General features: G+C 32.9%; 1 protein-coding gene across 1 annotated transcript in view; it reads right to left on the bottom strand.

The window, feature by feature from the left end:
- LOC126893467 (angiotensin-converting enzyme-like) overlaps window positions 1–12,482 on the bottom strand; it is a 245,854-nt gene that overhangs the window by 49,236 nt on the left and 184,136 nt on the right. The window lies entirely within an intron of this gene.

Below are 12,482 nucleotides of genomic sequence, written 5' to 3' on the forward strand. Positions count from 1 at the left end.
TAATATTAATATCATCAGCATAAGCGGCCAGTTGAACCGTTCGGTTGGTCAGTAGATTTCCTCGTCCAGTTTGCATTTGCCTAACCGCATACTCCAGTGCCAGGTTAAGCAATGTTGGGGCCAGCCCATCTCCCTGCTTTAGTCCCTGCGAAATGTTGAAAAAGTCTGTCCGGTGGTTTTGTATTCGTACACATGTCTGAGTTTCATCCATTGTGGCTTTAATGAGTCTTATTAGCTTGTGTGGTATTGCCAATTCAGCCAATATATAGTATAGTTTGTTCCTTTTGACTGAGTCGTATGCCTGTTTGAAGTCTACAAACACATGAACATCAACATCGTGTTCCCATGCTTTGCTCAAGATCTGTTTGACTGTAAATATTTGATCCAGTGTCGATCTTCCCCGTCGGAAGCCGTCTGATACCCTCCAATAATATTTTATGCTTGTGGTTGGAGCCGCTGGTTTATAATATACGTGAGCAATTTATATGCTGTACATAGTAGAGAGATTCCAGGTTAGTTTTTGCACTGGAGTTTGTCTCCTTTTTTTCACCTTCATAAAATGGGACTGTTTTATAGAGGGTTAAGCTACTGAATCTGTAGTAGAGAACATGAAATAGTAAATATTATCTGAATAACTACAAAGCACTTTTTAAAGGCTACCAAGTGACTATAGAAGACTAGTAAAATATTACCAAGATACAGGTTGTCAGAATTCTAGAATGGGTATCATGGATGACAGGTTCTACTAGTATACACCACAGATGAAGTAGCAGTCAATACAGTGGACGTCACTCCGTGAACATGCTCCAAAGAGGGAGAAGACTGTACAATTTGTCGGAAAGGTGATGGCCACCATTTTCTGTGATTTACAAGATGGGATCAATATCAACTTCCTATAAAAGAGAAAAACTGTAACAGAGCTTTACTATGCCGGATTATTGGCTCGATTCGAAGCCGAATTTCAGAAAAACAGCCACAATTGGTGAAGAAAAAAATACTCTTCCACCATGACAACGCTTCGGTTCACACCTAGCTATCGTTATGGCCAAATTGGTCGAATTGGGCTCCAAATTGTTGTTCAATCCAACGTATTCTCCAGATTTAGGCCTGCACGACTTCTTTTTGTTTCCAAGCTTGAAAAAGTCAATCGGCGGACAGAAATTTAAGTCGAATAAAGAGTTATTTACTGCCACGGAAGCCTACTTTGCAGACCTATAGAAAAGGTATTTTTCAGACGGGTTAAAGAAGATGGAGCATCGCTGGGTCAAGTGTATCGAGCTTAAAGGAGACAATGGTCAGAATGGGTCACCACTTTTCCAGAATATTCGTTTTTCTTTTGAAGGCTAAGTACCTATCAGACCGCCCGAGTTTATAGGGGTCTGCGCAAGTTTTCAGGACTTGTATAACAGTTAATGGAAGATGTACAATAAGAAAAATTGGACGTTGTACTGTCTAAGTGGAACAATTTTTCAGAGGATTTTAAATCAATATTTGTTTGTTATTCATTTCTATATATAAATACCAGAGTCTAGACCAATCTTCATTGATTTGGAAATCAGTAGATCCCAAGCTTCTTAAATAGAATAGAACTTAAACAACTACTATTGGCAATTTAGCTAAACTAAATACGAGCCCCTTCCCATTTCAGTTGGTCCACCTTTGGAATTTGCAGTTTATTTATGGCAATTACTACAAACAAATGATAATCTACATATTTTTATAAGTTCCGATATTAATTATTATTTCCTTTTTTATTAATATTTATTGAAAACATTACCCTTGTGATCTTTTTATTTATTTCAAACAATAATAATAAAAAATCGCTAAATCGTGGCCTTTGCATCACTTGCATTGATTTTTTTCATAATTATCTTAAAATCAGAGCTAGATGTGAAAAATTATATTAAAACAATTGTCAATTAATGTCAAATAGATTTTTTAATATTAAAGCCTACTACCGTTTGTTGAGATAAAATTATAAATGTGAATAAGTGGAGATAAAGTGATAGATAAAAACATTTTTGTTTAATCATCGATAGATTTTTGAATTCTGGAAAATCCAATTCGGAAATCGCGAATATGCTTCAATTGTCAATGAGCATCAAGTTAGCTAAACACCTATCACAAATCGATTCGAAAGTAGGTGGATAATTTGCCGCTAATTAGTCGTTAATTAGTTGTGAAAATACCGATTTTGTCGTTTCTTTTTTTTTTTATTTTTTTAGGTGCTTTGCTAACTTGATATAAAGTTAGCAAAGCACACCTCCGAAAAATGACTTTAGAGCGTTCGTAGGAGAATCGGAATAGGATTAGTTTTTGCCGCTAATTAGTCGCTAATTAGTTGTGAAAAAATTAATTTTCTAAATTAATTTTTTTTTTGTTTTTTTGGGTGCTTCGCTAACTTGATATAAAGTTGGCAAAGCACGCTTCCATAAAATGATTTTAGGGATTTCGTAAAAGAATGAAAATAGAATGAGAATTTGCCGCTAATTAGTCGCTAATTAGTTGTGAAGAAATGAATTTTCTAAATTAATTTTTTTTTTGTTTTTTTGGGTGCTTTGCTAACTCGATATAAAGTTGGCGAAGCACGCCGCTATGAAATGATTTCAAAGTTTTCGTAAGGGAATGAGAATAAAATGAGAATTTGCCGCTAATTAGTCGCTAATTATTTGTGAAGGAATTTTATTCAGAAAAAAATTTTTTTTTTGTTTTTCACGGTGTTCCGCTTACTCGATATAAAGTTGGCAAAGCACGACTCCATACAATCATTTTAGGGTTTCCGTAGAAGAATAGCAATGGAATAAGAATTCTTTGCTAATTAGTCGTGCATTAGTTGTGAGAATACCAATTTTGTCGTTTTTTCGTTTTTGACGGTTCTTTGCTGACTTGATATAAAGTTCGCAAAGCATGCATCCATAAAATGATTTAGGTTTTTTTTAAGAAGCATGGAAATAGGATCAGAATTTGCCGCTAATTAGTCGCTAATTAGTTGTGAAGAAATTAATTTTCTAAATTAATTTTTTTTTGTTTTTTCGGGTTCTTTGCTAACTTGATATAAAGTTGGCAAGCACACCTCCGAAAAATCATTTTAGGGTTTTCGTAGAAGAATAGGAATAGAAAAAAAATTTGCCGCTAATTAGTCGTGAATTAGTTGTGAGAATACCGATTTTGTCGTTTATTTTTTATTTTTTATTTTTAGGTGCTTTGCTAACTTGATATAAGGTTAGCAAAGCACACCTGCAAAAAATGACTTTCGAGCGTTCGTAGAAGAATGGGAATAGAATGAGAATTTGCCGCTAATTAGTCGCTAATTAGTTCTGAAAAAAATAATTTTTTTAATTAATTTTTTTTTTGTTTTTTTGGGTGTTTTGCTAACTTGATATAAAGTTGGCAAAGCACGCCTCAATCAAATGATTTAAGGGTTTTCGTAAAAAAATGAGAATAGAATGAGAATTTGCCGCTAATTAGTCGCTAATTAGTTGTGAAAAAATGAATTTTCTAAATTAATTTTTTTTTCGTTTTTTTGGATGCTTTGCTAACTTGATATAAAGTTGGCAAAGCACGCCCCCATAAAATGATTTTATGGGTTTCGTAAAAGAATGAAAATATAATATGAATTTGCCGCTAATTAGTCGCTACTTAGTTGTGAAGAAATGAATTTTCTAAATTAATTTTTTTTTTGTTTTTTTGGGTGCTTCGCTAACTTGATATAAAGTTGGCGAAGCACGCCTCCCTAAAATGATTTTAGTGTTTTCGTAAAAGAATGAAAATAGAATCAGAATTTGCCGCTAATTAATCGCTAATTAGTTGTGAAGGTATTTCATCCATAAATTCTGTTTTTTTTTTGGTTTTTACGGTGCTTCGCTTACTCAACATTAAGTAGGCAAAGCACGCATCTTTAAAATGATTTAAGTTTTTTCGTAAAAGCATGGAAATAGGATGAGAATTTGTCGCTTATTAGTCGCTAATTAGTTGTGGACGAATTTTTTTAGCAATTTTTTTGATATTATTTTTGTTGTTTCAGGTGCTCCGCTAACTCGATGTAAAGTTAGTAAAGTACACGTTCAAAAAATGACTTCAGAGCGTTCGTAGGAGAATGGGAATATGATTAGTTTTTGCCGCTAATTAGTCGCTAATTAGTTGTGAAAAAATTAAATCAAGTTACCAAAGCACCTAAAAAACAAAAAAAAATAATTTAGAAAATTCATTCCTTCACAACTAATTAGCGACTAATTAGCGGCAAATTCTCATTCTATTTTTATTCTTTCACGAAATCCCTAAAATCATTTTATGGAAGCGTGCTTTGCCAACTTTGTATCAAGTTAACAAAGCACCCAAAAAAACAAAAACAAAATTAATTTAGAAAATCAATTTGTTCACAACTAATTGGCGACTAATTAGCGGCAAATTCTGATCCTATTTTCATGCTACTACAAAAAAACCTAAATCATTTTATGGATGCGTGCTTTGCGAACTTTATATCAAGTCAGCAAAGAACCGTCAAAAACAAAAAAACGACAAAATTGGTGTGTTCACAACTAATGCACGACTAATTAGCAAAGAATTCTTATTCCATTGCTATTCTTCTCCGGAAACCCTAGAATGATTGTATGGAGTCGTGCTTTGCCAACTTTATATCGAGTAAGCGGAGCACCGTGAAAAACAAAAAAAAAATTTTTGTGAATAAAATTCCTTTACAAATAATTAGCGACTAATTAGCGGCAAATTCTCATTTTATTCTCATTCCCTTACGAAAACTCTGAAATCATTTTATAGCGGCGTGCTTCGCCAACTTTATATCGAGTTAGCAAAGCACCCAAAAAAACAAAAAAAAAATTAATTTAGAAAATTCATTTCTTCACAACTAATTAGCGACTAATTAGCGGCAAATTCTCATTCTATTTTCATTCTTTTACGAAATCCCTAAAATCATTTTATGGAAGCGTGCTTTGCCAACTTTATATCAAGTTAGCAAAGCACCCAAAAAAACAAAAAAAAAATTAATTTAGAAAATCAATTTTTTCACAACTAATTAGCGACTAATTAGCGGCAAAAACTAATCCTATTCCGATTCTCCTACGAACGCTCTAAAGTCATTTTTCGGAGGTGTGCTTTGCTAACTTTATATCAAGTTAGCAAAGCACCTAAAAAAATAAAAAAAAAAAAAGAAACGAAAAAATCGGTATTTTCACAACTAATTAACGACTAATTAGCGGCAAATTATCCACCTACTTTCGAATCGATTTGTGATAGGTGTTTAGCTAACTTGATGCTCATCAATTGTCACAGTATAGTGTAAAAAATATAATTAGGAGATAAAAAACCACAGGTTTGGTATTACCAAACCTATAAATGCAGGAAAAAGTAAAATAAACGAAGCAGATCGAAGGGAATTAAGACGCATTATAGTGAAAAAACGACGTGCAACTTAACTAGATTTAAGTGTTTTGTGGATTAACCTCGTTGGAAGACACGTTTCTAGATCAACCTATCACCGAGAGGCCCACAAAGTAAGATTTGCTCACTTACAAATTAATTGATAAAGTTGAAAAAATCAATATGAATTGTTTTTGAAACATTTCATTTTAGTATCTCCGACTAATCCAGTCTTAACATTACAACACAAAAAAAATAGATTAAAATGGTCGAAAGAGCATTGAGGCTGGACAAATTGACTATGGGATGCAATAAAATGGAGTGATGAATCCAGATTTGAAGTGTGTGTTGGAGTCGAATTGGAGACAGTGGGAGTCGAGCTATTCGCAGGTAATATAAAAAGATTTTCAGCCTTATTGTCTTAACAGAAAAGTCAAATTTCCTACGCTTATCGTGGTCTGGGGCAGCATGTCGGCGAAAGCTGTGGAAAAGTTGCATTTTATCAATAGAATTTTAAATACGGGCAAATAATATTTGAAGATTTTAAATAATTTCTTACCGATTTTGGAACAAAGTCATTTAAACAAGTTAAAATCAGCGAAACATTTTGTCTCCCAATGGGATGGCATAGGTTGCCATAAGCCAAAAGAGTTTAAACTGGATTGGAAACCATGATATTCTACTTCTGGAATACGTTTATAAGAGTCTCGACTTGTCCCTGAGAGAAACTTTCACGCCACTTTGTGGCGCGAAATATAAAAAACATTGGGGAAACATCCTGCTAGGTCCGTCAAAGAATTGAAGCAAAACTTGGGAAAAAATATGGGATTCATTTACACCAGAATGTTGCCAGAATATTGTAAAAACTATGCCTCGGGCAATTTTGAATCTAATTAAAAATAAAATGTTGTTGTTATTCTGTTTAATTATTCGTTTTTATTAATTTAAAATATATTTTGTATACTTCTGGACATCCACAAATTATCGGTGAATTAAAACTTTGAAAGTTTAGGTATGCTTGACCATTTTTTTTTTTTGTTCTATAAAATTGGATTTTCTTTTCAATCTGCATTGGGCCAACTGATATGGGAAGGGGCTCGTACATACAAACTAAATATAACTTTTAGTTTGACGAGTGAGACAGGGCTGTGTATTTTCACCATTACTATTTAATGTATACTCCGAAGAGTTATTTACACAAGCAAGACCGCAGACTCTGCAAAACACAATTTGTGATACTGATACTGATACAGTTCAGGTAAAGATTTAGCATCTTATTATTGCATTTTATCGGTAAGTTTTGGTCAAATCTTATTTATAGATGTCTTTGAAGCCGAACAAAAACGTTTGTTGGAATTTTGGGAAATGGTTCCTAGCGACGATGAAAATTATTTTGACGATGAGGGAAGTGAAAATGAAATCAATCAAATTGAGAAACGGGATGGCGGAAGTGAATCGGAACAAGATGTATCCGACGAGGAAGAAGAAAGTAGAAGTAATACCTTAGCGTTTATTGGAAAAGATGTGAGTTACCAAATGGAAAAAGGCTGTTCCACCGAGAAATGTTAGAACAAGACAAGAAAATTACGTAGTACGTTTGCCGATGTCGAGGTTACCTACACGTGACTTGAAGACTCCCAGTGACATTTGGAAATATTTTGTGAATGACGCTATATTAGAAATGATTGTGGAAAGTACGAACAGATAGATATTTATTTATTTATCATAATAGATAATACACAAAACAGAAACATTGCACTCCACACCTGTACAAATTACATAAGAATTGTCAAGGCAAGGAGCGCTGTATAATTATCATAAAGTATTACAAAAATTTTTACAAAAATTAAAAACATGAGACTAAACAAATAAAGAAATAAGCATTGTCAAATTAAATTAATCAGAAACATTCAATATATAAACAAAAAAAAAGAAAAAAATAAAATAAAAATAAAAACACTGGAAATACAACAAACATTGCCAATTGGTTTCTAGGTCTTAGTTTTAATATAATGGACTATTATCTCTTAAAGATAGTTGCATTATGGCTATTTTTAATGTGATAAGGTATATTATTGAACTGTACAATTCCTTTATGAAACAAGCTTTTCATTGAACTGGACTTGTTGGTTGTTCTAACATAAAAATTTATTGAATTTGCAGCTCTAGTGCTATGCTCATGAACATTTGCTATCGGGACCAACTGACTGTTCAAATACTCAGGCAATAAATGGTTTACCATCTTAAATAAGAATGTCATAGATTGGACATACATAAAATGTTCAACTTTTAACCAATTTAAAGTTTTCAGCATATCTTGAATTCGAGTATATCAATTGCATCTCAATATTACTCGCATAGCCTTATTTTGGAGAATTTGAAGCCTGTCATAATTAGAACATCCTGTATAAATCAATGAACAACAATATAAAAAGTGAGGTAATATTAACGAATTATAAATTGTTAATTAATTTGAAATGTCAAAAATGGTGATACTCTTCGAAAAAAAACCTTTTTTTTCCCTATCTTTCTGCAAATGTAATCAACATGTTTACTAAAAGTTTGAACCATTTCAATTTTTTCATTATTTAATTTAATGTGAACATCCAAACTTAAGAATTTCCCGAAAAGAGTATTATTGCCAATAAAGATATATAGACTCAATAAGAAATAACTTTGTTCGGGATCGGGATGCTAGACACACTGATATATTAGAAGTGCAGGCACTAATAGTGTTAATAGTTATTACGCAGCACTCCTGAAAGGTAATCGTGTAAATCGAGTTTTGGAAAAATGATGGATCAAGCATAGAAATTTTCGTCTAACTATGTCGCTCCAACGATTTAAATTTCTTCTTCGATGTATACGATTCGATGACAAAGCAACTCGTGAAAACAGACTAAAGGAAGATAAGTTGGCTCCTATACGATTTTTTTTTGATACTTCTGTAACTCAGTGTAGAAGTGGATACAGTCTCTCCGAATATGTCACCATCGATGAGATGTTACCCGGATTTAGGGGTAGGTGTATATTTTGTCAGTATATCCCATCAAAACCGAACAAGTACGGCATAAAAATTGTTGCACTCTCTGATGCTTCAATGTTTTATACCGCTAATTTAGAGGTATATGTTGGCCAACAACCTGAAGGCCGTTTTCAAGTTGGTAACAGACCTATTGATGTTGTTCAACGGCTATGTAAACCTATTTATAATTCAGGCCGGAATCTTACAATTGATAACTTGTTCACAAGTATCGAATTAGTGAATAGGGTATATGTGAAGAAAATTACAGTAGTGGGAACCATTAGGAAGAATAAAAGAGAATTTCCGTCTGAATTCACAAAACAAAAGCATCCTGTAAATTCAAGTATGTTTGGTTTTAATCAACATATAGGTCTGGATCCTGCGTACGAAAAAAAAGTTGATTAGTAGCAAGCTGAAAATTTGTTAATAGCTTAAGGGTGTCTAGTCGGATAAACTGTGATATATGGGAACACTGGAACAGAACAAGTTTTAATAGGGAACTTGCACATTTTTTTTATTACATAATAATGTTCAGTTTTGTATAAAAATGAGATTTCCAAAATTTCACGCTTCAAAAACTCATAATAACTTAGAAGTACAAATTTAAAGTCTTCGGTATCTTAAAATAGGTCAAACGGCACGTGATGTCACTCAGTTTAACTATATGGTTCCGTTTATGGTTATAATTAGGTATATTCTTCTTCTTCTTCTTCTTTAGTTTATTGGCCTCCACCTATTTTGGTATACCTCGTCGCGAAATAAAGAAAAAATATTTATATTCTATTAACATTTATCGTATGTCATTGTAATAATATATACTAGTTTGTTGACATTGGAGTTTGATATAGTTATTGAAGGAAAGGAAAGAAGGTTTACTACGGAAAATAAAACCATTTTGTAAAAGTACAGTTTTCTATGAATAGTTCAAACGATCAAAACACTTGTAACGTCAAATAAATGTATTTTCTACTGACGTTTATAACGTCTAATTTAAAATTCTGTTTACTTTATTGGAAAAATGTAAGTGTACAAACGAATGACGTCACGACGCGTTTTAGTCCACCTGTTTTAATTTGAATTTTTAATCGCCTTTGAGGACCAAACGAAAGACCTACAAAAATTTTTATTTTTGATACATGTTTTAAATTATGTTCTGTTGTGATTTATAACATTGTTTCGAATTTAAAAAGTTATGCAAGTTCCCTATTGTGGAACAGGTTAAAAATTTGGAACGGTCAGACCACGAAAACGGCACATTTATTTTGTCCGACAGAACAGACTTAAACTCTCCGAACAGAGATTAAACTCTCATGCAAAAATCAGACTGCTATTTATCACCTGTCATAATTCCTGTCATTTGACATATTCTACATGTTCCACTCATTAAAACGCCCATTTGGTGATAAATAGCAGTCTGATTTTTGCATGAGAGTTTAATCTCTGTTCGGAGAGTTTAAGTCTGTTCTGTGGGACAAAATACATGTGCCGTTTTCGTGGTATTACCGTTCCAAATTTTTAACCTGTTTCACAATTAAAACTTCCTCTGTTCCAGTGTTCCCATATATCAAAGTTTGTTCGACTAGACACCCTTAAGCTATTAACAAATTTTCAGCTTGCTATTAATCAACTTTTTTTTCATACGCCGGATCCAGACCTAATATTACACTAGTTTCTCATATTCCTAAAAAAATAAAAATGTATTGCTTGTATCCTCACTACATCATGATAATGCAATTGATTATGGTAGGGGTAATCAAAATAAACCAAAAATTATCTCACTATACAATTAAACAAAAATAGGAGTCGACATGGTAGACCATCTCAGTGTTAATTACAACTGTTCAAGAAGCACAAAGCGTTGGCCAATGTTAATATTCTATACCATATTGAATATTTCTGCCATTAACTCAATGGTTATCTTTAATGAAATCGATAATAATGAAAAAAACTGAAACGACGTGATTTTTTAAGAAACCTTGCAAATGGGCTTATATATCCCTATTTAAAAATTCGAGTTACTACTAGAAATCTGCCAGTTAGTCTCAAACGCCGAATTCGCGAAATTTGTGGCATCCCAGATGCAACTTCTGCAATTACAGAAAGAAATGAGACAAAGGGTCGTTGTGCATTTTGTACTACCAAAAAGAACAGGTGCACTCGCTTTTCATGCATAAAATGCAAAAGATTCATGTGCCTTGAACATATTCATGGAATATGTCAACTTTGCCTAAGTGAAGCTACAAAATAAAATGTCTCACTAACTCAAGTGAAATGCTTACTTTATATTTTATTAAAAACGTGAGTTATTTTTTAGTTTGTTTATTCCTTTTGAACTAAATATTACGAAGTGTTTTTCCATTTCAAAGATTTTACGAACTTTTGTTTTTACGTGTATTTTTATATTACAAATAACAATATATTGTATGTATATTGTTGTTTTTCAATAAAACATTTTCAAAAATATTTTTCAGTCATTCCCATACACAATATAAAATATTTGTATGAATTTTATAGCAATAACTATTTTTTTTAAATTGTCGGTCTCTGACACCGTAGCGACTTTTGGTGCTCCGTTTATCCTAGCGACTAAAGCAGGGTTAAGCCGTCGTTCCCCGTAGGCTAGTGTGTACGTACATCGACACTAAGTTACTTGAAACAGGGTTAAAGATGTAAATGGCGCCGGAACCTGTCAGAAAGGGCAGGTAAGAAGGGCAGCCATAGCCATTAAAAAGGATTCAGATAAAAAATGAAGATATTAAACCAGTGGACAAAATTAAATATTTAGGAGTCTGGATTACGGAAGATCTAAATCCAAAATCAGAAATTCGATCAAGAATAGAGCAATAAGCTTTTTTGAGGAAAAGGAAATTTCTTAGTATCCCAAAACTCACCACTTTGGGATTCGAAACTGGTTTCTTAACTAGTAAACAGTGTTTCCGATTAGCTCTTAGTTTTTATCAAAATTAAGGTGGTTTTACTTGTTAGAAAATTATCAAAGTTGGTATAATAGTGTATTATATAGTGCTTAATCCGATTTTGGGATCAAACTGTAAGTTAGATCATCTTTATTACTATTTTTTAATCAACAAACAGTAGACAACGGTTATAAATACCAGTAGCGAGGTAATTAAGTAGCTTAATTACTAATGAACCTGTCCAAGTACCAGGGCCGTAATTAGGCAACATAGGCTCAATATGCAGGAAATTTCAGAGAAGAGAACTTCTGAACTTCAAAATTCTCAAGATGTTATTAATCGATCCAATCAATCAAAATTATATTCAACCGCTCTGACTCAACCTAACAAAAAATTTCCAAGCAAAAACCAAGCCATTTTGTTCAATTCACTTCCAAATACCAAAATTGAAGATTATTTAAATGCCATAACAACTAAGGTCGATCCCAATAAAATTCTCGATATTTCCAGGATTGTAAATGATAAGAGATAATGGAACCATAGTTATCAATCAGGAACGTATCCAAGCCAGGAAATTAATCACACCAAGCGAAAAACTCATAATTTCTAATATCTCCCCATCAATACCTCACAGTATTATAGAGACTGAACTACAAAATATTGGAATTCATCAAATAACTCCATTGGATTTTCTAAGAATAGGAACAACTCTTTATGTAAGCATATCTTGAGTTTCCGACGATATACTTACATTGCACCTAAAAATCTGGAAAATATTCCTGAGTCTATATTAATTAACTATGGACAAATCAATTATCGAATCTATTTTTCACTTGAAAAACAATCATGCTTCATTTGCAAACAACAAGGTCATCTAGCCTCTCAATGCACAAGAAATACGAACACTCAAACATCTATCGAAAACTTATCACCTACTTCTCAACCAAATTATATCCAAAATTGCCACCCCAACCTAAGAGATGCTCAGCCAACTATCCATCCTTCACAATCTTCACCACAATCTACCAGTCCACAATCAACAGAAACAGCCAATACTTCTCTATTAGATTCAAATCCCATTCAAACACCTCTCCAGCCAGATAACGTTGAAATGAATATTCACAGCCAAAATCAACTTCCTACATCCTCTGACACTCAATCGTCTA

The sequence above is a fragment of the Diabrotica virgifera genome, chromosome 1 (genome assembly GCF_917563875.1).
Source record: "Diabrotica virgifera virgifera chromosome 1, PGI_DIABVI_V3a".
Taxonomy (NCBI): domain Eukaryota; kingdom Metazoa; phylum Arthropoda; class Insecta; order Coleoptera; family Chrysomelidae; genus Diabrotica; species Diabrotica virgifera.